The sequence below is a fragment of the Callorhinus ursinus genome, unplaced genomic scaffold, assembly GCF_003265705.2.
Source record: "Callorhinus ursinus isolate GAN/ISIS: 27379988/994484 unplaced genomic scaffold, GSC_fseal_2.0 scaffold5, whole genome shotgun sequence".
In the NCBI taxonomy this organism is placed as follows: domain Eukaryota; kingdom Metazoa; phylum Chordata; class Mammalia; order Carnivora; family Otariidae; genus Callorhinus; species Callorhinus ursinus.
Window position 1 is genome coordinate 31728651 of NW_027397067.1, and position 27638 is coordinate 31756288.

The 27638-nt window shown below is 34.5% G+C and overlaps 1 pseudogene; it reads left to right on the forward strand.

Annotated features, from left to right (window-relative positions):
• Positions 1-1285: 1285 nt before the first annotated feature.
• Positions 1286-27135, forward strand: LOC112822954 (large ribosomal subunit protein uL1 pseudogene; annotated as a pseudogene).
• The last annotated feature ends 503 nt before the right edge of the window (positions 27136-27638 follow it).

Below are 27638 nucleotides of genomic sequence, written 5' to 3' on the forward strand. Positions count from 1 at the left end.
CTAAGAGGGAAGTATATAGCAATACAAGCTTACCTTAGGAAGCAAGAAAAATCTCAAATAAACAACCTAACCTTACATATATAGGAGTTAGAAAAAACAACAAACAAAGCCTAGGAAGAAAATAATAAAGATGAGAGCAGAAATAAATAATACAGAAACAAACAAACAAAAAACCCAATAGAACAAATCAATAAAACCAGGAGCTGGTTCTTTGAAAAAATTAACAAAATAGATAAACCTCTACCTGCCACACTTATTAAAAAAGAACAGAGAAAGGACCCAAATAAATAAAATCACAAACGAGAGAGGAGAAATAACAATCAATACCACAGAAATACAATCATGAGAGAACATTGGGAAAAAATATATACCAATAAATTGGGCAAACTGGAAGAAATGGATAAATTCATAGAAGCATATAAACAACCAGAAATGAAACAGGAAGAAATAGAAAACTTGAACAGACTGATATCCAGCAAAGCAATTGAATCAATAATCAAAAATCTCTCAAGAAATAAAAGTCCAGGGCCAGATGGCTTCATAGGCAAATTATACCAGACATTTAAAGAAGAGTTAGTACCTGTTCTTCTCAAACTATTCCAAAAAACAGATGGTATCTCATCGTGGTTTTGATTTGTATTTCCCTGATACCAAGTGATGGTGAGAATTTTTTCATGTATTTGCTGGCCATTTATAAATGTGTGTTTTGCTATGAAGGATGTGGAGAAGATTAGAAAATAATTAAAGTGGGTGTTTTAAGGAGAATATGGAAAAAGAAGATGTATTTGGGAGAAATCTTTATAGTTAAGGAAACACAGCTTTGTTTTTAATGGGAAGGTAGGCAGCAAGAAAGTGGGAGAGTCAGGAGTGAAGTTCCTATCTCTTATTGGAGAAACTAAGTAGATGGTGTCAACAGCTGAGGGAGTTCATACATAAGTGAGAAGCATCTTATGAAGAATTTGACAATTTTTTTTCTCTAAATGATGCATTTTAGATATTTGGAGAGCACATACAAAAAATATCTACATGCAATTATTTGCATGTGTATTTGAGCTCAAGTATGGCCAAGACTGGATAGCCGTCATTGACTGGCAGGGGGAAAATCATTTATTTTGCCTCTAGATGCCTAGATCTAGCATCTTTTATCTTAGTGTTAACAAACATCGAGTCCAAATATCACCTTAAATGTATTGAAAAGTTGATGTTCTTAGACATTTTTTCTCAGTGGGAAATTCCTACTTCATAATCCTTCCTAGGTGAAGTTGTGGCCTCATTCATCCTAACTATGGAGGCTTTGGAGGATAAGAAAAAAATAGTGGAAATGAGTAAAAGTATAGGAAACATGATCATTAAGGAAGCAATACAAGTAAGCAAATTTGGTGATGGATATTTAGAAATGATTGGGAAATCAGAGAAAAGGTAGAGAAAAGTGATTCATGTGGGTCTAAAAAAAAGATGGTTGGCACAATGATAGCCCTTGAAATATGTCAGCCTCAGCAATTGGTATAAGTAAATTAAAGATTGGGACATGTCCTTTGGGTTAATAACTATGAGATCATTTTTAACTTTGGAGGGAGTTAATGGTGTTAACTTTTTTACTTTAGGTAAAAAAGCAAAAAACAAACAAACAAAAACCCTGGCAGGAGCACAGTTTCAATTGCAGAGGTTAGACAAGTTAAGGTGAGAAGTTTTCCAGTCTATACTTGATATGGAGTTTCCTATTGTCCATTCGTCTGACCATAGATTAGAGCTAGTTCAGAGGTGTCTTGCTGCATCTGGATGCTTCTGCATCAGCCAACACCTCCGAAGCCACCAAAGTTAAAGTATGTTAGTTGGTATCCTGTTTCCTTTCTTATGAAATCTTACAGAGCCTAGTTCTTATTGCCAAAACAGATATAAGGTATAATAAACAAACATAGTTTAGAGACATCTTAGGCCTTAGATTTTAGCTCATCACTATGTAGTTTTGGGGTAAAACTCTGTGAATTGGAGAAGGTTTAGGGATCCTAGTTAGGATTTCAAAAGTCCACCTCAGTACAAAACCTCAGGAAAGAAACCTGGATTTTGGTAAGATGACATGCTTTCAACTAGTCTGGCTATTAAACAGCTACATCTAGTCCCATGAATTGGACTGATCAAAGTTGTGGAAGAAAAAGGGTAGTTAGTGATGCAATACAGAATTTGCAATCTATTAAAAACTATTGTTGGAAAATTGGACACCAGAGCTATTGTTTTATGTAGAAGCAGCTCCAACTTTTTATATAGGAGTTAATTATGTAGGTGTTCTGATTATCATTTATGTAATGTCTAGAATCTTAGAGCAAGTCCACTGTTTTCATAATCAACTTGATTTTCTTCTTGAAAAGATACTAAAAGAAATAATGTATGAAAGCAATCAAATGCATGTAAAATTACATATAGATTATATTGCTGATCCTTATTTTATTATTCAGAATGTAAAATCTGGATAGGTTACCAGTACCTGGACTTGTGAACAATTAGTTGGGATCCTATTTATATAAGGCCCTTTGATTTTTTTTTTGTTAAATAATGAATACCCAGTGGGGAAAAAAGGGCAAAATTTGGTGATAATTTAGAAAAAAATGTTTATACCATTTATTGTTAAATAAAACCTGTCAGCAAAATTAAAAAGTGGAAATTATTTAATCTTGAAAACTAAATATATGTACATTTAACGGGTCCTTATAAGAATAATTCACCAGGTCTTATAATAAGGTAGCATATTTAGACCACAGGTTAAACTCCAAAGGAAGTTGGAAACACTGTTACTCTAGTATCTTAAAAATCAAAAACCAAATGATCCACTTTTTTTGGAGTTGAATGTGGTCTTGCCTGAAGGTTCATATTCTGTAAATACATTATCAGCTTCACTTAGAGTCTTTAGGATGCAGTTGTCAGGCTATACGGTATTACAGAAATTTAAAGGGGTGATGATTGATACCTGAGAAATAGATATATGGGCCTTTATGAATGAAGTTTTAGAAAAGAAAGTGGTTCCTAGATATTGAAGAACAACTAAAATAAATTTCACAACTTCACTGCCATTAAACTTGTCTAACTTAATTTTTTAAACATTTATTTGTTTATTTTAGAGAGAGAGAAGCGGGGAGGGGCAGAGGGAGAGAGAGTCCCAAGCAGATTCCATGATGATCATTGAGCCCAATGTGGGGCTCGATCTCACTCTCCTGAGATCATGACACTCAACCGACTGTGCCACCCAAGTGCCCCAAACTTGTCTAACTTACGTAAATATGTGTCAACAGCAGGATACAAAATACGTTACAAAGAAAACAAAAGAAGAATCGTCTTAACAAGCAAAGTGATGGTTTTTGATTAATTATTGAACCAAATGGGAGTTCATTAAAAGTAGAAAGATAAAGAAAAAGAGGAAAAAAAGAAAACACACTCTGGGAAATTTTGCCTACTCATAGATATTTTTTTAAATGGATGGAGTCAAGGGCGCCTGGGTGGCTCAGTTGGTTAAGCGACTGCCTTCGGCTCAGGTCATGATCCCGGAGTCCCAGGATCGAGTCCCGCATTGGGCTTCCTGCTCAGCAGGGAGTCTGCTTCTCTCTCTGACCCTCTTCCCTCTCGTGCTTTCTATCTCTCATTCTCTCTCTCTCTCAAATAAATAAATAAAATCTTTAAAAAAAAATAAATGGATGGAGTCAATTGGAATCTTGTTTTTTAAATAAGATGATATGAAGCTTATCCCTGGTCTCCAGTGGGGAGCTAAGATTCTCCCATGTATGTTAATATGAAGAGTAAATACTCAGTTATTAGACTTTATTCAATCTTAGAGAGAGAGAAATTGAAAGGGGTAACAAAAATGGGACGTGGGAGTGGAAAATTAGTTTTATGTGTATGGAAAAGTTTGATATAGATTATTAAAGGCAAAACATATTTATGGCTGAGTTTAGAGTAAAAAAAAATTCTACCATTATCTGGTTTTCTCTTTGGAAAACTGTAACTTGATAAGAGAGTCACATGAGAGAAAAAATAGAGATTTTTTTTAATAAGAAAAGAGGTTTCTGATCTTTTCACTGTCTTTTAACTTTTTTACCTCTTGAATCTTATAAATTATGGCAAACATTGAATCTCAAAAGGGAAGGATTTGTGTGTGTGTATTACTTAAAGTGGAAGCATGGTAATCTAGAATACATAACAGAAATTGCGGAGAATGCTGAACAACTCTCATCAATAGATGCATGTGAAATGGGAAGTGGACAGACTCAACCAACTGCAGCAAGTTCTAGAGGGGAGAGAAACAAGTCACATTTTACTTAATCCTAGGAAAGTAAACAGGAAATTATTTCAGTAAGTCAAGGGAGGAGGTAAAGGGGTTGTGGGCATCACATACCTTTGAAAATATTTCCAGGACGCCTTGGTGGCTCAGTTGGTTAAGTGTCTGCCTTCAGCTCAGGTCATGATCTCAGGCTCCTGGGATGGAGTCCGGCATCAGGCTTCCTGAGCCTCCTTCTCCCTCTGCCTTCTGCTCCCCCTACTGGTGCTCTCTCTGACAAATAAATAAATAAAATCTTAAAAAAAAAAGTTTCCAGATAATGGGTGAAAAAAAATCTGATTGGATGTAATATAGCAGTAGTGTAGGTCAGGAAAGATGATCTGACTATGTAGGTAGCACTTCATAGAAGCTTTGCTCACAAAAGTCACTTCTGCACTTTTATTTTTTTATTTTATTTTTTAAAGATTTTATTTATTTATTCATGAGAGACAGAGAGAGAGAGAGAGAGGCAGAGGGAGAAGCAGGCTCCCAAGGAGCAGGGAGCCCGATGCGGGACCCGATCCCAGGACTTTGGGATCATGACCTGAGCCGAAGGCAGACGCTTAACCATCTGAGCCACCCAGGCGCCCCAGTTCTGCACTTTAAAAAAAAAAAACATTTCCACCCCCCAAAAAGAATAGCTATAAGACAGTTTTAAAACTTCATAAACTTAATCATATAAATAATTTAGAAGTTAGAAAGAAATCTCTAAAAGAGTAGTTAGAGTAAATTGGAATTTTGTCCTGTGAGGATGTGGGCTTTGCACGTATGATCTAGAATTGAAAGTTAAATCAGAATCACTTTTGTCTAAGATTTCGTTTGGATGCATGCCCATGAAATAATGTCATTCTAAGTTTCTAAATTTCAATTGCTTGAATTAATATCCAAATGGACTGACCCAGATGGAGTCATTTTCCGTGTGAGGGTAAGAATATGATGAGGAGATGTACCACATCTTCAGAATTACACTAATTTGCTTATCTAAAATTTAAATTAAAATGACCCCAAATGGAAATTATCTAAACAATATACTACTGCTGTAGACAACAAAAAATAACTATGTCCTGGTTTTCATATACATTTTAGAAGAAAAAAATGTCAGATTTGTACAATTTAATATAAACACCTTAGTCTTTGGAAACTATTTTCTAAGAGGCATCTTTATTTTAGAATTAGAAAGCAGTGAATAGAAATATGCAGTATTAACTTTGAATAAGAATTAATGCAGTAAAAAATCTTTCCGTTTCCCATAATGTGTTCAACATTTTTGTAGACAAATATGTACATAATGAAAGTTTTAATTCCTTATCACACAAAAAAGCAGCTGGGTTAAAAATAGAATATCAATCTGAACAAGTCACTGTACACTGCAAATACAAGGGAAGTCTATGCTCTGACAGTCACGTCTGGTATCTGAAGCTGCATAGACCTTGAATTTAATTGAATCAAATATGAAAGAGCATATTCCCCAGGCTCAGAGGTCAAGGTAGAAAGGTGCAATTTGACTTAACTTTTTGCACTTTTCCCCACCTAAGACGGTTCTTTTTTAAATGTATACTCCTTTAAAGGAAAAAGGGGATATTATTTTTAAGATTAAATGTCAAAATATTCATAACTTGCCAGAGTCATTCAAACTGGAAAGAAGACCCTAATAAAATCTCTATCAACTTTCATATTTCATAATTGCAGAGGCAAACAATAAGCAATGAATCTGACTAAACTCCAGCACTCCATTTGGATATACATCATGGCTGACAGTTTAAGAAAATTGACTTAAGCTTTTCACTGACTATGTGCCAAATATGTGAATACCTTGAATAATTTTATCCACTTACCATATTGTTTTTAGGCTTCCAATTATTAAAATTGCACAGATAAGAGGAAAAGTGAGAAATAATAAGACACCACACCAGCTGTGCTGAGCTATTTAGACTCACACAGCTTGAATATTAAATTATCTAGAAAGTGAAACTGTAATAAACATGAAAAGTATATTCTCTCAGAGACTCAAATGGTTGTCGGAATTAATAATGGTACTTTTGCACATTTCTGTAGTTAAGGGACAGATCATATAGTAGTACATACAACACAGATGGAAATGAATCCTTCGTAGGACATGTAGGATGAAAACGCTCGCTAAAGCACCAGATACTCACAAAGCTTTAACTAGACCCTGCTGTAAATTAAGAAATTTCGGAAGTTGTTTTGAATCTTAATGATCATCAGGGTATCAGCTTATTTAATACAAGGAAGTGATAAATTGTATTTATGCTCTGATTAAAGAATTGTTTTTGAAGAAAAGTGTGATGGCTAACATCGTGCTAAAAAGGAATCTGAAGAATGGAATGAGTGAAAGCGTCTTCCAAAAATGTCTAATTTACAGCAAGGGAGTAGTTTGGGCGCAGGAAGGATAACTGCAATTATAAAAAGGCAATACTGAAACTTCATTAGGCAACTGCTTAATCAAGTAGCAGCCGTAGCATAGATAGCTCAATTAAAAATAAAATCTTTCTATAACCATGTTTGCTTGCTTTAGGATGAGTCTTATTTTAAGTGTCATTTTGCCCTTCCATTCGTATTTGTTTTCTTATGGTCTGCTGTGCTTTGTGTCAGTCCTCATACTCAGCAGAAGGAGATAACTGAGGCTGGTTTAGTAGGAGACCTGGGGAAATCAAACTGCCTAACTCTAACCCAGTTGAAGGTGTTGATTAAAAAAAAAAAATAAGTGCCATGCTTCTGTATTTTCCTCATGTGAGTCCTAAGAGCAGTGGATTTCAAGGAACAGAAGGAGGAGGTGGAGGAGGAGGAAGAGAAGATGAGGAAGAAGCAGAAGAGGAAGGAGAAGGAAACAAAGAGGAAAAGATGAGGAAGCAAAGGAAGAGGAAGATCAGAAGGAGGAGGAGAAGAGAGAGAAGAGAAGACGTGTGGGTGGGTGGATTTCTCACGAGGACCCTGAGGAAGTGAGTGAACCATAGGTTCAGCAACAGGAAACTGAAGTGAAAGGGGAGAGAGGACTAGGTAGAATGTTGACGAGTGTATCATATCCTTAGTCTGGAGCAATCCTCCCCTGGTCCTTGCATCCCAACTCCTTTACCCACTTACCCTGTTAACTCCACGCACTCTATAAATACCAGCACAGATGTGTCTTCCTCTAGGAAGACTTTCTTATCCCTCAAAGATAGGATAGATGATCTTACTGTATTCTTATATTTTTGTGCCCTCCTTAGATTTTACTTCCCTTAGGAAAGAGATTATGTGATCATTAATGTTACAGTGTTATAACCCCAGAAATTTTGTGCATTTTATAAATCATATATTTACTCATAAATGCCGTTAGAATAAGAGATTAAATAGTCTCAGAAAATCCCAAGTATTCATGTGGATCATTTATTTTCTTATGACTTTAGTGGAGCCATAATCCTCTCTAGATTTTTTTTTTCAAATTGCTTAATAGTTTTAATTTTAGAATAGTGTTAGATTTACAGAAAAGTTGGGAAGATAGTGTGAAGAGTTCCCTCATACCTCGATCTCGATCATGCCAGTTATTAACATCTTACGTTAGCATGGTGTGTTTGTCACAAGAAATAAACCCAATATTGATACATTTTTATTGAGTAAACTACATACGTTATTCAAATTTCCTTAGATTCTACCTTAATGTCATTTGTTTATTCCAGGATTTCATTCAGGATACCATATCACATTTAGTCATCTTGTTTTCTTAGGCTACTATAGACTGTGACAGTTTTTCAGATTTTCCTCATATTAGGTAACTTCAGTTTTAAGAGAACTTGGTCAGGTATTTTATAGAATGCCCCTGGTTTGTGGTTTGTCTGCTATTTTTTTCTCATAATTATACTGAAGTTATGTGTTTTTGGGAGGAAGATCATAGAGATAAAGTGCCATTTCATTGCCTTGATATGATTCACGTTCTCAATATAACTTACCACTGTTGATGTTGACCTTGATCACCTGGCTGAGGTAGGGTTTGTCATAACTCCCCACTGTAAGGTTTCCCATTTCCATACTGCACTATTTGGAAGGAATTCACTATGCACAGCCCCAAACTTAGTTTGTTTTTGTTTTAGATTTTTTTTGGGAGATTTCAATATAGATAGTTGTGTTACCATGAATAAAGCCAGTTTTATTTTTTCTTTACAATTTTTAAAACTTTTATTTATTTTTCTTGTTTTTCACACTAGGTAGGATTTCTAGTGTGATGTTGAATAAGAGTGGTGAGAAAGGACATCCTTTCAGTGTTCCTGATCTTAGAGCACATGAGTTCAGTCTTTCACCACTAAGTACAATATTAGGCATAGGTTTTAATAAATTCTCTTTGTAAGATTAAGGGAATTCTCTTCTAATTCTAAAAATTTTGCAAGGTTTTGTCATGTTAGGGGTATGAATTTTGTCAGCTACTTTTTCTGTAACTATTGATATGATCATATGGTTTTTTTCTTATTTATTCTGCTAAGATGATGAGATATATTGATAGAATTAGGAGTGTTGAACTGGCATTGTTTCTTAGAATGAGACCCACTTGGCTGTAGTGTACTATTTGGTATGGATTTTAGTATCTCAGTTCATGAAAGAGTATAGTCTGTAAATTCCTTTCTTGTAATTATTTTATTTCAATTTTAGGGTGATGCTAGCCTCATGCATTTTCCCATTCCACTGTTACACACGTACACATCTAGAATTGTTATATCCTCTTGAAGAGCATTATTGCCCCTATTTATCCCTGATATCTTCCTTGTTCTAAAGTCTGCTTTTCTGAATTAGTATACCTATTCATGCTTCCTTTTGAATAGTATTAACAAGGTATGTCATTCTCCATCTCTTCACTTTTAACCTATGCAAACCCTTATAAGTAAAGGGATTCTCTTATACACAACATAAAATTAGTTCTTTCTTTCTTCTCCTCCTCCTCCTCCTCCTTCTTCTTCTTCTTCTTCTTTTTTTTTTTTTGGTTATCCATTCTGACAATCTCTGTTGTTATTGGTATATTTTGACCACCCTCACATAAAGTGGTAATTGTTATAGTTGGATTAATATCTGTCCTTTGTAACTCTCCTATATTCATTGCCTTTTTAGTTTCTTTTTCCCCTCTTTTATTTTTTGGCCATCTGCTTTTAACTGAACATTTTGTTTCCATTTTTAACCATTTTTTAGGTTATCATCTATAGTTTTTTAAAAATTGTGGTCAGTTATCCTGGTGTTAAAATACATTGGGTAGGGGCACCTGAGTGGCTCAGATGGTTGAGCGACCGGCTCTTGACTTTGGCTCAGTTCATGATCTCAGGGTCCTGGGATCAAGGCCCATGTTGGGCTCCCTGCTCAGCAGGGAGTCTGCTTATCCCTCTCCCTCTGCCCCTCACCCCTGCTTGTGCTTTCTCTCTCTCTCTCTTGCTCTGCTCTCTCTCAAATAAATTAAATCTTTAAAAAAATAAATAAATATATGGGATAAATCATGTAAATATACTTTCCAAACAATACGATACAGCTTCACATGTAGTAAGTACTGAAAGTACTTTATAACAAATATTCCATTTTCCTTTCTTTTGTGCCTTGTGACATTGTTTTCATTTACTTAACTTATTTTTATACTATCATCCAATAAATAATCATTATTATGAATTTAAACAAATAATTATCTTGCAGATCAATTAAGATTAAGAAAAATACAATATTTCACTTTACCTTCAATTACTCTTCTAACATTCTTTGTTTATGTAGTTCCAAGTTGCCAAACTATTTCATTGTTCTGCTTGAAGAAATTCTTTTAACATTTCTTGCAGAGCTGGTCTGAGAGAGATAATCCCCTTACAATTTTTGCCTGGGAAAGCCTTTATTACTCCTCAATTTAGGAATGATAATTTCACTGAATTTAAAGTCTATGTTGGTGTTTTCTCTTTTCTTTATTTTCTTTTTCTTCCCTCCCCACTCCCACCCCCCCAGCCCCTTAACACTTGAAGGATTCACTTCACTCTGTTTTTCCTTGCGGGGCTTCTGAAAAGAAAATAAGCCTACTGTAGTTTTTATCCTTGTTCCTGGGTAGGTATGTTCCCCTCCCCAATATTCTGGTTTTCTTTAAGATTTTATCTTTGTCCATTATTTTTTACAGCTTAAATATGATATGTCTGAATGTTTTTGCTTTTGGAATTCATGGTGCATAGTGTCTCTGAGATTCCTGGATCTGTGGTTTGATGTCTGCCAATAACTGTGGCTAGTTCTCAGACATTATTAATTCAAGTGTTTCTTTTCTGTGATTTGCTTTTGCTTTTGCTTCTGGCATTCAAATTAAGGGTGCTACACTTTCTGATATTGTCTCACAGTTTTTGGATGTTTTTTTCTCTTATTAAAAAAAAATTTTACATTAGAGTTTGAGAAATTTCTCTTGATCTTTCTTAAGTTCATCACTCTTTTCCGTAGCCATATGCAGTCTACTGACGAGCTTGTTGAAGACATTTTTCATTTATGTTACTATGGTTTTGATTTCTAGCATTTCCTTTAGACACTTTCTTAAAGTTTCCATCTCTCTATTTTACCTATCTGTTCTTACATGTCATTTAGTTTTTCCATTAGGACCTTTTACGTATGTCATAGTTTGTTTAAAATCCCTGTCTATAATTCCAACATCTGTATCAAATCTCAGTTTAATTCTGATGATTGCTTTGTTTCTTGGCTTGGATTGTAATTTTTTTTTTGAAAGTTCGACATGTATTGGGTAGTAGGAACTCAAGTAAACAGGACTTTAGTATGAAGATTATATTGATATGGGTAAAAAAAAAATGTGCAGTGTTTTTATGTAGCTGTAGGTACCAGAATCTTTAAATTCCTCTCTTATCTTTGTTTTTTGTCTCCCTTCTTGAATCTGTTCCTTGTAGCTTTTTCAGTTATAACCCATTGTTGTTATTTTGGAAACCTGTTGGTGTTCCACTAAGATGTGGGAGATAGGGAGCATTCTGTAATCTTCCAATTAAATCTGAGCATTTTAGTGGACTTTCTCAGGGCTGTAGCCTTCATAAATGTTTCCCCTGGTTTTGCTCCCCTCAACCCATCCCCACTATTCTCTTACCTGGCTGCAGCATTTCTAATACTTTTATCTGCAGCCCTGACCCTGTTGACTATGTTTTTTGTTTTGTGTTGTTTTATTTTGTTTTATTTTTCCTCTTAGGAATCACAGGAAGATTAGCGGGGACTGGAGTGGAAGATATTCCATTTGTCCAGTAAGAATAAGGTTTTAGAAGTGCACATTGTCAAAGCCCTTTCCCCTGGATAAAAGGCTTTTATTTCACAAGGGTTACGTTTTCCCTCCCCCTGCCAGAGCTATGTGGGGATCTTTCTCAAATCCTCACAGGGGGAACTTGGCTGGAAGTTACTGGAGGAAAAATCTATGAAAGTGAGAATACCCAGCTAAGACTGTAGTTCTAAGAAGTTTGTTGATCTCTTACTAGTCCACACTCAGCCTCCAATGGTTCTTCAAAATTTCCATTCAATTGTTCTTACCAGTTCATGGCTCCAGCAGCTACTCCTCCAGATATGCAGATCTCTGATGCTGTATCTCTCTGAATGCTCCTGTCTCTCCAGAATTCAGGCGGCATCTGCCCTGTGAATTCTGTCTTTTGATGCAAGACATTACTTATTTTCAGCCTGTCCAGTGTTTTTGTTTCTTTGTTTTTTTGGTAAGGACAGGAGGAGAACTTTCAGACCTTTCACACCTTGGAGCTGAAACTGGAAATACCTTAGAGTTATCTTTAGAAGGAGAAAACTCTCATTTTTCTTCATGAATAATAGCTGGTTCATGTATGTAACTGAAGAGCCAAACCCTATCTTTATGAATAATGACTGATCTTCAACTAACAGCCACAGGGCTACTTATAGGTGACGCCATGTTATCTCCAGATAGAGAGTAGTTGAAGATGGGGCAAAAATAAAACACCTTTTGTATTTCAAATGAAGTACCAATTTTCTTACGGAGTTCACAGGGTGAAGACATTTTCTCAACACCGTCAAAAATTATTCCTTTGATCTTTTCTTTGATCTCCCTTTTGATGTCAGAATGAACCATCTTGCTACTCATGAAAGGATTTTATAAGAAGGCTGAGGAATAAGAAATTAACTGCCTTCCATGCTTCCCAGAAGTGGTTCTTCAATGACAACTGTTAAATGTTAAAAAAGGTTACAGTTCTTTCCTTCTCCACATCTACCTCACCCAGTAAATATTGTTTATTTAGTTAACTTCAAGCCAGGTATTATTGTCTCCAAAAGCCAACATTGAATGCACTAATATGTTTTAGTGGAAAGCAGTGACTTTCTCTTACTAACTAGTAAAAAATATTAATAGCATCTCTTATGCTAATATTATAAAATATAGAATTAGGGGAAATGAATAAAATATAACTACGAGAGCGTAAAGGACACAATATCCTATTTAAAAATGAGTCAAAATTTGGGACATATATACAATATGCTTTCTATATCCTAAAAACTAGAATGTTGTCAAAATATTTATTTTGGTACTAGATTTTATGCTTTAGGTCATATGCTGTTAGAAGGCATAGATTTTCAATGGTCCTATTTATATATGTCCATACCAAAGTAGACCAAATACATACAGACTCTTTATCAATTGTTGAGTATGTGAGGGTATGGATTCTGGTCATGCCTTTACTGTTTGTCACCAATTATATCTTCAAAGAATAGGAACAATTATAGCACATTTTTTATTTAGTATGTGCTCTGTTAATTTTTTATTCACATAGTTTTATTTTCGTCTCATAACAGCCATGTGAGGGAAGTAATATTATTATCAGTATTTTACAAATGGCAAAAATTTGAGACTTGGATTTTGAACATGTGTTAAGGTCTACCCATTTAATAAGTGCTGAAGTGTAATCATATTTAATAATAGGCATAACCAAAATACATATCCTCATCTTCCAGTCATGTCAGTAAAGTAAATGACTTTAACTCTTCCAGATAAAGAAAAATAGTGCTACATATCATATGTTATCAGGGAAATGCAAATTAAAAAATGAGATACCACTACATACCTATTAGAACAGCCAAAAGCTAGAGCATTGTTTATTATCAAATGCTGCTATGGGTGTGGAGCAGCAGGAACTTTCATTAATTAGTGGTGGGAATGCAAAATGGTAAAGCCACTTTGGAAGACAGTTTAGTGGTTTCTTACAAAACTAAATATGCTCTTACAAAACTATATATGTTCTTAATATATGATCTAGCAATTACTCTTTGGTATTTACCCAAAGGAGTTGAAAATTTATGTCCACCCAAGAACCTGCACAGGAATGTTTACAGCAACTGTATTTATAATTGCCAAAACTTGAAAATAATTATGATGTCCTTCAGAAAGTGAATAGATAAAAAAACTAACTTCAGACAATGGAATAGTATACAGTGTTAAAAAGAGATGAGCTGTCAAGCTATGAAGGAGGAAACCTAAATGGATATTATTATTTTTAAAAAGTCAATGTGAAAAGGTTACGCACGGTATGATTCCAACTATATGATATTCTGGACAAGGCCACACTATGGAGATGGCAAAAATATCAGTGGTTGCTAGGGACCAAAGGGGTGGGGGATATTAGGCTGAGCACAGGGGATTTTTAGGGCAAGAAAAATACTCTGTATGATATTATAATGACGGATATATGCCATTATATAATTTGTTCAAGCTTATAGAATGCACAAGGCAAAGAGTTAACAGTAATGTAAACTACAGACCTTGAATGACTATCAGTGGACACTGTGTGATGTGTCAATTTAGATTCATCACTTGTAACAAATGTAGCCTCTGGTGGGAGATGTTGATAATGAGGGAGGCTATGCATGTGTAGGAGCAGGGATACATGGGAAAACTCTGTACTTTTCTCTCAATTTTGCTGTGAACCTAAAACTGCTCTCCAAAAAGTCTTAAAAAATAAGAATGGAAAAGAAAGATGATTCTAGGTTTTTGATCAAGTAATAATAAATAGTAAGCTATAGCTAGTATTAGTCTTTTTCATTAATAAGTAAGCAAACCCATTTTCTCTTTATTTCTCTGGCTCTTAACCTTACCCTGGAATCCCTTACTTTTTCAAAGAGAAATTGAATTGTATTTCAGGTTCAATTATTTTATTTTTCACGCAGTATATGAAAAACATTGTCTTAAATTCAGTGTAACTGTAACTGTGGAAATAACTAAAATTTTATATTTGGAAAACATAAAGGTTTGTTATCATTAGAAATATTGATGTGTTTTATTTTCTTAAATTTTTATACATGCAAAATGGTGTAAGGATAATATTACAAACGTCAATAGGCTCAGCAGCCAGTTTAAGATATAATGTGTTATTATTTATTAGAATTCATATTAATTGAAATGTTATACACCAGACAATAATTTAAAATACACATTAATATTTAGAAACTAGTTTATTATTTTGACTTTCGTAACAAAGAAATGAATATGGGTTTTCATTCCCATGACTTGTTTAGATTTCTTTACACAGGGACATACTATTTTGTGTGCCAAATGTCGAATTGACTCTCTTCTTGTCAGTTTAGGAAATTACTGTTTAAAAATTTGCCATTGACCATCTGTTCTGTTGACAGAGTGGCAGTTGTTTCTATTTTGCTTTACCAAATCTTAATAATTTATTGCATAGTTTAATGACACTCATGGTGGTATAAAGATTGTTTGTTGTATTGGCTTGCTAGTTCGGGACCATAATTGTTTTCATAGGGAAAACCTACCTAATTTAATCCTAATATGATTATCTGTCTTCAGTCAGCCTTGTTCACATGCAGACAAGTAGAATTAATTATTTTTAAATGCATGTCTGATATGTACAAATTTTTAATTGGATACAAACTGAAGAAATGACACTTTATTTGTGAGTGAATATATCTATAACTTCTCTCCATATCTATATTTACATCTCTCGCTATTTTAAAATTATTTTTTTATTTTCTGAGAGTTTATCACAATATTTTAACAGTGTATATAAATGTAAACTGTCATGTAGACAATTCTCTGAAGAATGAGTTGATACATAACAATGAGAATTTCTTTCCAGAGTAAACTGAAATTTTACTTAACCACCAATGTTATTTTCAGGCAGTCAGTAGAATTAAAATTTGTACCATCTTTTAAAAATTTATAACTTAATTAACCATATCCCTGCTGAAATTAATGTATATAATAAGATTTATGTCATAGCTTTGTTATAAATCTGTGATGACTTAATTCAGAAAGTATATAAAATCATATAGCACAAAGTGAAAGTGTATTTCACACTAGTAATTCAATTAAATTAAAATTATAGGAATTTGCTTTTTTAACAGCAGAGATGTCTATTGATCTCTGCTTTAACATTTTTTTCAGTGTTAAAATTATGATTTTTATATAGTAAGGCTTTGAACCGTGAGGTCTTAAACACCCTTAAATATATAATGTGTTTAAATCCCAAACATCTAATTTGGTTTATTTTTGAGTCAGAGATGTTTTATGTATTCCCAACTATTTTTTTGCAGTCATGGCTCTGTCATATGGTCTTTCCATGACCTTCCTCCAAGTAAAAGTAGATTTGCTTTTCATTTAAACAAATACATTACCTGGCTTCCCACATATTATATTATAAGATTTCAATTTAACCTTGGTTTCTCTTCCTTTCCTCATCTTTAAGTGATGATAAAAATAAAAACCTTGTAAAGCTGTTGAAAGGATTAAGATTTTAAAAAAATCCAAGGAAAGTGGTTTTCATAGTGATTTACATGGACTAAAATTTCAATGATTGGTATTGTTTTGTCATAATTATGGTTTATATATTAAAGTACATATTATACATATGTCTGTGCTTCCCTGAAAACATAAAATAGTTGTATTCTTAATATTGCTCAGGGTGTATGGTTCCAGATGTATTGCCACTTAAAACTTATGGAAAGCTTGCCAGTAATAACATATATGAAAGATTTACCAAATAATATCTAGTCTATTTATCTTTCTAGATAAGAAAAGGCACATGTGTTTCATCTCATATGGAATCTGGGACCATTTAGTATTGGCTGTTTAGAGCAGTGTTGAGAAGGATTCTGAATTTAAGCTCAGTTTCAGAAAGAAATAGAATAGGTAAAAAGCATGTCCTGTGTATGTCATTATAATGCACAAATACTACAAAATGCAACCTTGAATTAAATTGGAAAAAAAAATGGAACTACATACCTGAGTTCCCTTATTTGGGAAACGGAAGAGTTAATTTTGCCAATTTACCTATAACCTGATGCCGTCTGCACCAAAGAACAAGCATTTCCTAGTCCTAGATGACTCATTGTTATAATTATTGGAAAACAGTTTATGAGGACATATTTCAGTCATTTATACAATATTTAGCTTCATGAAAAGCCCAAGGAGAAATGTCTTTCTCATCTTATGGCCAGGAGTTACTGGGCTTATCTGTGCAATTAAATTGATCCTACAAATCCTGTAAATGCTGATAATTCCTCCTTTTTAAAAGTATTTATTTTTAGAAAATTTAGAGATTTCTGGTTGTTACCATGCTAGCAAACATGTTAGGAGAGTTTAACAGAATTATTTCTGTTTTGAAACTCGATTCTTGACTACATTTTCTATGTCTTATGCTTGTCTGGCCTTTACCTTTCATTCCTGATACTTTCAGTTATGATTTTATTTGTGTGTGTGTGTGTGTGTGTGTGTGTGTGTGTGTGTATGATCTTAATTTTTTCCAGAAGAAGGCAAGATTTTTATAAATAAATGCACATTAATAAATTTAAAATGCTTCGGAATTTTAGTGCAGTTATTTTTCCTATAGCATGGGTTTTTATAACTCATACTGAAATTTTTGAGTACTTATCTTTCAGACACTGTTTGAAATGCTGGGGAACTGGAAATGGGCAAGAAAGACAAAAAAATAGTAATAAAGTGATAGCAATTTAGAGTTAGTATTAGAAGAAATAAAGCAAACTTTGTAGGAATAACTGTGTATAAGTGACTATGTTTTAATTTCATAGCCATGGGTGCCAACTTGATTAAAAACAGATATGCTTGGCTGTGTTAATGGTTCTAGTAATAGTAAAACACTAGAAGAGGAAAAGAAGTTATATTTGTGTAAAATGGTTTATCAACGTAAGTTTGTTGAAAGATGTTTATTTTTTGTAGATATAAAATTATGTGCATATTAAGAAAACACCTTTGTTAGAGGAATTACTAAGAGTGATATAATTTATTATGAGTATGAAAATCTCTACCTCTTGGTCTTTCTTGGTTTTCTTATTGAAACATTTTAACATAATTTTTGATACAATGCCGCTTTTAGGGATGTAACCATTATATCACAGAGTGAATGAAAGATCTATTTGTATGAAATATAATTGTCACCTTGGGATAATTCCTACTCAGGATAAAGATACTTATGGAGAAGGTAAAGGACTACGATATTCAATTTGCCAGTATAGTTTTCCAATTAAATGATTAATCACTCAAATTATTGCTCCATTGTATTAGGTGTATTTAGGTCAGGTTTTTTTTGTTGTTAATTTTTAGCAGTGTTTTGGATTAATTTTAGGTTTACGGGAAAGTTGCAAAGATAATAAAGGAAATTCTCATATGCCTTTCATTCAGTTTCCTCTAATGTTAGTTAACATCTTACATAATCATAATACATTGTCAAAACTAAGAAATTAACATTGGTATTTTATTAACTAAATACAAACTTTATTCAGATATCCATTAATATCCTGTGTCTGCTCCAGGATTCAAGTATATTTCATTTAGACTTGAACCATTTTGAGGAAGTAGAGTGAGGATTTGAGAATGAGATTCATATCAGACAGACTTGGAGATCAAGTTCTAGTAATGACCTGCATAATGTATACCTTCAGACAAGTAGATTAATTACATTGAAACTCCTTTTCTTCATTTTCAAAGCAAATTGATATAGTGATATAGTATGTGATAGTATCTAATTCAGAGGCGTGTTGTAAAGACTCAATAAAATGATTGGAGTAAACAATTTACACATTGCCTAACATAATCCCTCAATAAATGTTCAATTTCTAGTGTGGTCTTAAGGTTTTTTCCTTTTTTTTTTTTCACGAACTTTTAACTATTAGCTTCCAGCTTCCTAAGAGATTCCCAGATCATACAAAAATTTAAAATCTAAAAAAAAAAAAAAGTTTAAAAACTGGCAGCATATAGTAAGATGCAGAACCATGGTATTAAGGTGTTGGGGCTGTGTGCAGCTATTGCCCCATTGATTTGAGAAAATATTCATAATGGTAGCAGGATAAATTGAGTAAAGCTTTTCAACTGTGTTATGGAAGTGCTGTCCATTAGGGATGTCTATTTTTATACATAATGACATTCAGTGAATGTGCATGAACTGCGAGCAACACTGGCAAAGTGGACTAGACTGTATAGTCCTATTGTGGTGTTATAGAATTGACAATGTATGGTCCTCACGTACAACAGTGACTTCCTTAGTGATTTGGAGCATTCTCTCTTATTGTGTAATGTGCTACTTAGGTGTTTTAAGAAAGTTGATTCCAAATGCAGCAGAAATTATAGTTTCTGAATGTTTTTAGATAATAGCTTCTTAAGTAAATCTGAGAAATAAAGGCTTAAATTAAATGGGATTTTGATTTTTTTACTTTATTTATGTTATGTTTTGCCTGCATAAAACCAAAATAAGTTTTTTAAAACTTAGTTTTCTAATGGTACACAGAAATGTTACTTAAAATTCCAGAATTTTTTTAGTCTCACCTCAAACCCAAAATCACATGAGTTCTAAGAGTCCTTGACTCCTGCTGTGTAAATGTCAATGTTCCTTAGGTCAAAACTGAATAATCAAAACGTCATTCTTGCTATTTTATAAATGAAGTTGATGATGAAATTTATTCTTTCACACATACTATAGTGTTCTGTTGCAAATTAGAAAAAACTTATGAAGTAATTTTAATGTTTAAATATGGACTTGAATTATATCATTTTATCAGAGTAAAAACAAAATAATCACATATGATGTGGAGAATCACTTGCTGATTGTAATAACTTCATGCTTACTGGGTTTGAAGATTGTTTTATGTGTCTATTTGAAGGACAATATTGCAAACAATAGATGAAAGTTGCTACTGTAGGAGCGATCTAATAATGGTTGAAGTTAGAGAAAGAAATCATTATTTTATCAAAATAACTATTTCATTTATAATTCTAATATAACCACTAAATGAAAGACCAGTCCTTATTTATCTGCAATATTACTATTATGATAGCAATTTATTTAAAGTTGCAGTTACAAGTTGAATCTTGGATTTTGTACTGCAAATTGTTCTGCATAGTGAATTGTAAGATTGCTGCTCTGAATAAAAATACATTTTGCTTTCCATAAAACTAGAAGTATTATTTCAGCATAGCTACCAATAATAAATAAATCTAGCTTTTTTTTAACTCATTCTTGTTTCATTTTTTTGCTTTATCACCATTAAATACCCTTATTTCATGAAAATCATGACAATGACAATTAAGTCATTCTCAACAACTGAGTAGTGCTTTGAAATAATGGGGAAGGTAGTCAGTCATAAAAGTAAAAGTAATATTATGAGGAATCACAGCATCAGGACAAAGAAGGCAGGAATTGGTGAGTTTATCTGGAAATAATGCTTTAGGAATGAATGAAACATGATAGTATAAAGAAATCGTAAAGAAACACCTAGCTAACTTATATACATTTAATTCACTCAATTATAGTTTGTATATTGGAAACTATCATCTCTAGACTACGGAAGGTAGATTACTCATTTACTTTTCTTATATACCTTTGTATTTTTCAAGTCCTACTTTGATAAATTATTGCTTTTGAAAGAAAATAATAATATCAAAGCCATTGTCCTTTCAACAAACAAGCATTTGTGATTATCTGTCAGAGATACTTTTGGAAAGACTCCTAAAGTTAGGAAATTGCATTACTTACTTTAAAAAAAAGTCTTTGGGGGCACCTGGGTGGTTCAGTTGGTTGAGCCCCTACCTTTAGCTCGGGTCATGAACCCAGAGTCTTGGGATCGAGCCCCACTTCGGGCTCCCTGCTCAACAGGGAGTCTGCTTCTACTTCTCCCTCTGCAGCTGCCCCTGCTTGTACACTCTCTCTGTTTCAAATGAATGAGTAGACTTTGGAAAAAAAAAAAAAAAATTAAAAAAAAAATCTTTGAATAGTCTGTTTTTTTTTTCTGAATAATTACAGCAACAGAAAAAAAGAATTTTTTATGGCAATTAGTGATACAGTTATTTATTCATTCATTACTGTATCTAGCATATTAGCATCAGTACTCTACCAAAGGCTGTGGGCACAATGGTTAAAAAAGACAAATCCTCTAGTCCTCAACTTGTTCACAATATGGAAGAATGGGGTTATGTGTTTAATAATTTAAAGTATTAAAGTATATAGCCACAATAAAATGTATCATACAAATATTGTTTGGTACTTTCTAGCTTGCTTATACATATATACCAGAAATAAAGATATGATACTCTCTTTAACCTCATTCACACATACATTTTTTACTCCAGGCAAAACTATAGAGCCAGAAGTCTTTGAGGGAAACAAGATATGATTAAATGTATAAAGAAATATAAATCTGATTTTTAGGAAGGAAATAGGAAAAGCAGAACTTGACTATAGCTTATTCACTGACATATTTAGAGTACAAGAAACAAAATGGGAACTGTTAGCCTAGAACACAAGTTTTGGTAGTGCTTACCCAGGTTTGGAATCTCTGACCAGGTCAAATCATTCTTGCTCCATGCCACTTGTACTTCAGTGTCTTTCTTTCACACTCTGTAAATATGTCATCATTGTGATGTGCTAGGGCAGGGACTGTATCTCCCTGACTCTTGCCTGCTGTATCTTTACACTGTAGCACAGTAACTAACAGAGAGTAAACACTAAGTAAATATTCACTGCTTGATCAGTGACGTGTCTAGTTATAGTTTGATACCATTAGTACTAAAAATTGACCAGATGCTTTCCTTTGCTCTCAATCTGAGCTCACTCACACAAACATGATTAAACTATGTCTCCCTATTGGAATTGTTCAAGGAGAAAAAAATTTGAAAACCATATCATGTGCTAAATACTTCGATTGAAAGATGTTCTATACATCAAGCACTTCTGAATTTAGTTGATATAAAGCAGATGAAAAAAAATGAAACATCTCTGCTTGCAAAGACGATTAAATCTCGTTTTGATTTTATGGAGTCAAGGACCAGCTCTGGAAATGTTCTAGCAAAAGGATTGTCATTCTTGAGAGCCCTGATTCTGATACCAACTGTATCTCACCTTATACTTTTTGGGTCAGTATCTATTTTGAGAACCTGAAGAAAGCTCTTGAAACTCTTGTTAGGGGAAAAAAACCTGTGCTTATAAATATGTATATATGTACATTTAAGTGTGTGTGTGTGTGTGTGTGTGTGTGTGTGTGTGTTTGAAGGGCTTTATAAATGTTCTAATTGTAATCTACTGAACATTCCTAATGAAATATCTTAGAAAATATTGTTATCAGAAATGAGGCTAATTATTTTTAAGTTGATGAATTTCCCTTCAAAAACAATGATGCGGGGCACCTGGGTGGCTCAGTCGTTAAACGTCTGCCTTCAGCTCAGGTCATGATCCCAGGGTCCTGGGATTGAGCCCCGCATCAGGCTCCCTGCTTCGTGGGAAGCCTGCTTCTTCCTCTCCCGCTCCCCTGCTTGTGTTCCTGCTCTGGCTATCTCTCTCTGTCAAATAAATAAATAAAATTAAAAAAAAAAACAATGATGCCACAGGACTGTAAAATACAATGTAAGTGTGAGGTAAGAAAGTTATCTTGTATATTGAGAAACTAAACAAGCCAATGTGAATAATCAAGAACAAGCATTTTCCATTAGCAAACTCTCCTCTTGCCAGCAGTCAATACCAACTCAAATGGTGATTCAGCTAGAAACAGCTTTTATAGGTTTTATTTATTGAATAATACAGATTGCATGATTAACCTGGGAAAGAAATAATTTAAGTTCAATGAATGTGAAATTTATTAAATAATTTGGGCATAGACAGCTGTTATAGGCTGAATTTATAAGTTGTTGTCCTAATTTCCAGTACCTCAGGGTGTGATTATATTCAGAAATAAGGTTTTTAAAAGATAAGTAAGGTGAAATGAGGTCATATGGGTAGGGCCCTATCCAATATGCCTGTGTAAGAAGAGGAGATCAGGACAGACACAATGGAGGAAAGGTCATTTGAAGACCCAGGGAGAAGAGGGTTGTCTATAAACCAAGGAGAGGGGCCTTAGAATGAAACCAAACCCTATCAACATTTTGATCTGGGACTTCTAACCTCTAGAACTATGAAGAAATAAATTTACTTTGTTTAAGCTACCCAGTCTGTGGTTCTTTGTTATGGCAGCCCTAGCAAACTAAGATAATAGCCTTTCCTTTTTCAGATGAATAAACTGTTAAAGAAATAATCATTTTTGAGACGCCTGGGTGTCTCAGATGGTTAAGCGTCTGCCTTCAGCTCAGGTCATGACCCCAGGGTCCTGGGATCAAGTCCTGCATCGGGCTCCTTGATCAGCGGGGAGCCTGCTTCTCCCTCTGCCTACAGCTCCCCCTGCTTGTGCTCTCTCTCTCTGACAAATAAGTAAAATCTTAAAAAAAATAATCATTATGAATATTAATAGAGAATCGTTACGTGATTTGATCTATCTCTTAAGATATTTCATTAACATGTGCTTGCTTTTGATGGAATAGTTACAAATTGTGAACAATGTTAAATTCTACTCCCCAATTGAAGTACATATATCTATCCAACAACCCCTCCTAAGAATCTGAGGAATATGGTTGATCCTTTCCTTCATTGTGATGGTTTCCTTTACAGTGGCAGGTTTCCCTTGAATACAATAACCAGAAATATGCTGAGAAATGGAAAAGGAGGTTTATTTCTCTAACCAAGGGAATAGCTTTCTTTGTGCAAGGGAAAGGCAAAATATTACCATAGAAATTGACTAGAAAAGATTGCTAACCTTCTTTAAAGTCTCAAAACTACTTTCTTCACTATTTTCTTGCAAATCTTTCAGACAAGGGGGAATAAAGAGAACTTTATTGGTTTGCAATTTTTCTTTAGATTTGCCACTTTGTGTTGTTTTAAGTCTGTCCTCTAACTTATTTATGAAGGTGTCTTGAATTATTTGTATCATTCCATTTGCCTACGGTCTACTCACATTATTTCAAGGTTACTCTCTCTGCATTCATTAATGTTTGTGTTCAGAATAATCATTTTTGATTTCCCAGTTGTAGTCAGAGGCTGTAGCATTTCTTGTCTTATTGTTTCACATTTCTCTAAGTTTTATTTTTTTTAAGTAACTGCTAAAGAGGTTGAAAATAGCAATGATTACAGGCTTCTCTAACACTGTTTATCACTTAAGAAAACATCTTCAGCTACCAGACATTCCAGTTACTTTATATTCCCTTCAAGGAGTATATTCCGAAGAATATTTTATCAAGTTTCCAAATAGATTGAAAATCTACATTTAAAGTTTAATCCATGAATTGATTTAACAAATATCTACTGAATACCATTTTTTTGCATGAGGTACTGGGTCATCAACTAGCAATGGAGGAAAACTATCCCAGTCTCTGCCCTCAAAGAACAAAACAACAGAAAGACAACAACAAATTGGCTGCCAGTATTTTCAATTATGGTGTAACTCTTGAATTGTCTCACACCATTGAAATATAGAAAGTGACTTTTCCTCAGTCGTCTCTTTAACCTTTTGTTATTAACATTATGAGCTTTCATAAAAGTAGCCCGATTTAGAGTTGTCTTGATTTTCAAAGTATTTGCAGCATAAATACTCTAGTTTCACTATAGTTGCTTGATATATAATCATAATAACATTTACTTCCTTCATGGAAAAATGGAGAATATAATGCCTATCGTGGACTTTTATTTGGGATAAATGATATTATATGTGTGTATATGAATATATGTGTGTGTGTGTGTTCCTGCACATTCACACAGTATATAAATGATGCTCTGGTATATGTTAAGCAACAAACTCTCTAGGAGAAAAAAACCCTGATAATGTAGTATTACTGATTTTCACGGTATTAGAACTCAACATGACTGATTTCAAGTTATCAATGTGACATCTACCAGCTCACAAAATCTCTAGAAATCTAACAGTTGGCTTTGAGGATCCAGTATAAGCCAGGTCTAACACAACATTGCCCTATGATGTAGCTACTTAATACCATTGTGACACCCTAGAGGTTTGACAAATGGTAGTTTTTTTATTCATGTCCAAATTATGTACATGTTTGAGAAGAGAAAATACACTAAAAGTTATCTATTCTTTGTTTATTAATTATGATATGAAATAGGAGATTCTTTTCTGGTTACTCCCAACAATGGTTCCTTATAATGGAGGGGGTGGGTGTGGGGTGGAGAGCATTAGAAAAACATATTTTTCAATGATTAAAAATAATGTGAAAATGTTCTCAATCCTTGAAGAGTGCAAAGTTGATAGATATTCAATCACAGCTATACTTATTATTAAGTATAATTCCCAGCTAAAAAAAAAAAAGTTTTAGCAGAGTTTAGTTTTTTCTTTTTATAAAGAAAGATTTTATAAGGATTTATAAAATCTTTTCCCAAGATTTTATACTCTACCCTTTTCTAAGCGCCATATGAAACAGGTTATGGGTTAGAACCATTTGATAACATCATCAGTCGTACAAACACCATTGTATATAGTTATATGGCTAGAAGAAGGATGGGCATTTGAGTTTATGTTCAAGCAGATACAAAGTAATAGTAACAAGATTTCATGTAAGAAACAGGCCGGGTAGGAGGCAGAGTCAAAGAAAAACTGACAATTAAGAAAGAGAAAACTGTAGGGGAAAAGACAACCTAATTATTTTATCGTGGGACTTTGTTTTCCTTAAAAATATGCTTGGAAAAAATTCTAAGCTAAAAGAAGCCAACAGGCCATGTGGAGAAAACTGTATTATTATCCCTTCAAGATACACTTGTGTGTTTATAAATATGTGGGTAATAGGAATGAGGTGAAGAGGTTTCTGCTAACAGAGAGCCAGTTTGGCTTCCAAGCTATAAACTTTTTCTGGCAGGTTTAATAGAAGCAGAGGTTAGCAATTTAAAGTTTTTCATCGTGTGGAAAAAGCCAATCCAAAATCCTGTACTGGGTTGGGAGAGGACCATTGGAACATGGCAGGAGAGCAGGGAGCAGATCACGTGTTACTTAGGTCTCAGTTTGTAGATTTCCTTCTCACAAACATATTTCTTGAACGTCTTCGTCAGGTGTCCCTCCTATATGGTCCCATATAAATCCTGTATTTATTGTTCTCATTGCATTGATTAAACTATTAAGATTACCTTTTAAATAGTGTGTGTCCTTTGTTGGAATGAATTCCTGGGGAGAATAAGGTTGCACATGTGAGTATGGATGGAGGTTGTTTCTAAACAAGATTTGAGTAGACAGGTCAGTAGAAAGTCTTAAAATTCAGCTCTCTTCTCCCCACGTTACCTTGTGGTGTTCATTATCTCTCTCTTTGTAAATATATGCAGCCACTAATGCTCATGTCTGGGAGATAATAGGACCGCACAAATCTCTGTTGGGGTGAGGAGCTGATGAAAAAGGTATTGCCCTTAAACATTCATTTCCGTATTGTGTTCCCCTAGAACCCAGGGCTCGTGTATTAAAATTTAAGTGCCTTATCTACTCTCCTTCTTGCTTCTTCCTCATGGTCTAAAGGCAAAACCCTATCCTAAGGTTTTGACTGAGAGAGTAATTAGCAATAGTTCTCTGATGCCTGGGACACACTGCCTGAAAGACTATGCTTTAGCACTTCTTAACTCACTGGAAGGGCCAAAAACTAGACTACGCTCTCTTTTAACCCTTGCATGACATTTACCATTTACAAAGTAACTGATGCCTTAAGGAAATGTGAGCTCACACACAAAACTCCTAGACAGACATTTCTGGAGTGTAACCAATGTATGAAAGACACATATGCCAATAAGATTATAATTGATAAAGTCTTTTCCCATTACTGCGGCATGAAGAACCAGGAGCAGCAAAGTCTCCCGCGACAGCCTGTACGAGGCGGTGCGGGAAGTCCTGCACAGGAACCAGCGCAAGCACTGGAAGATTTTGGAGATGGTGGAGCTGCAGATCAGCCTGAAGAACTATGACCCTCAGAAGGACAAACGCTTCTCAGGCACCGTCAGGCTTAAGTCCACTCCTGGCCCCAAGTTCTCCGTATGTGTTTTGGGGGATCAGCAGCACTGTGATGAGGCCAAGGCAGTGCATATTCCCCACATGGATATTGAGGTGCTGAAGAAACTCAACAAGAATAAGAAATTAGTCAAGAAGTTGGCCAAGAAGTATGATGCCTTTTTGGCTTCAGAATCTCTGATCAAGCAGATCCCACGAATCCTGGGCCCAGGCCTGAATAAGGCTGGTAAGTTCCCTTCCTTGCCGACCCACAGTGAGAACATAGTGGCCAAAGTGGATGAAGTGAAGTCCACCATCAAATTCCAGATGAAGAAGGTGCTGTGTCTGGCAGTGGCTGTTGGCCATGTGAAGATGACAGATGACGAGCTTGTGTACAACAGCCGCTTAGCGGTCAATTTCCTGGTGTCCTTGCTCAAGAAGAATTGGCAGAACGTCCGGACTTTGTACATCAAGAGCACCATGGGCAAGCCCCAGCGCCTGTACTAAGGCACAGTTCAATAAATCCTAGTGCTACCCTTAAAAAAAAAAAAAAGATAATAATTGATAGAGTTAACTAAAGAGATGAAAGAAAAATTTAAAATAAGTGTATCTGATGTATGTAAGTATATAAAACAGGAGACTAGTATGTAACAAGAAAAAAATCTTTAAAGAAGAACTAGGTAGAAATGTTAAGTCTGAAAAATATAATAGTTTAAAATAAAATTGTTGGGGGGCGCCTGGGTGGCTCAGTTGGTTAAGCGACTGCCTTCGGCTCAGGTCATGATCCTGGAGTCCCGGGATCGAGTCCCACATCGGGCTCCCTGCTTGGCAGGAAGTCTGCTTCTCCCTCTGACCCTTTCCCCTCTCATGCTCTCTCTCTATCTCATTCTCTCTCTCAAATAAATAAATAAAATCTTAAAAATAAATAAATAAAATAAAATAAAATTGTTGGGGCACCTGGGTGGCTCAGTTGGTTAAACGTCTGCCTTTGGCTCAGGGCATGATCTCAGGGTCTTGTGATCAAGCCCCACATCAGGCTGTGGGAGCC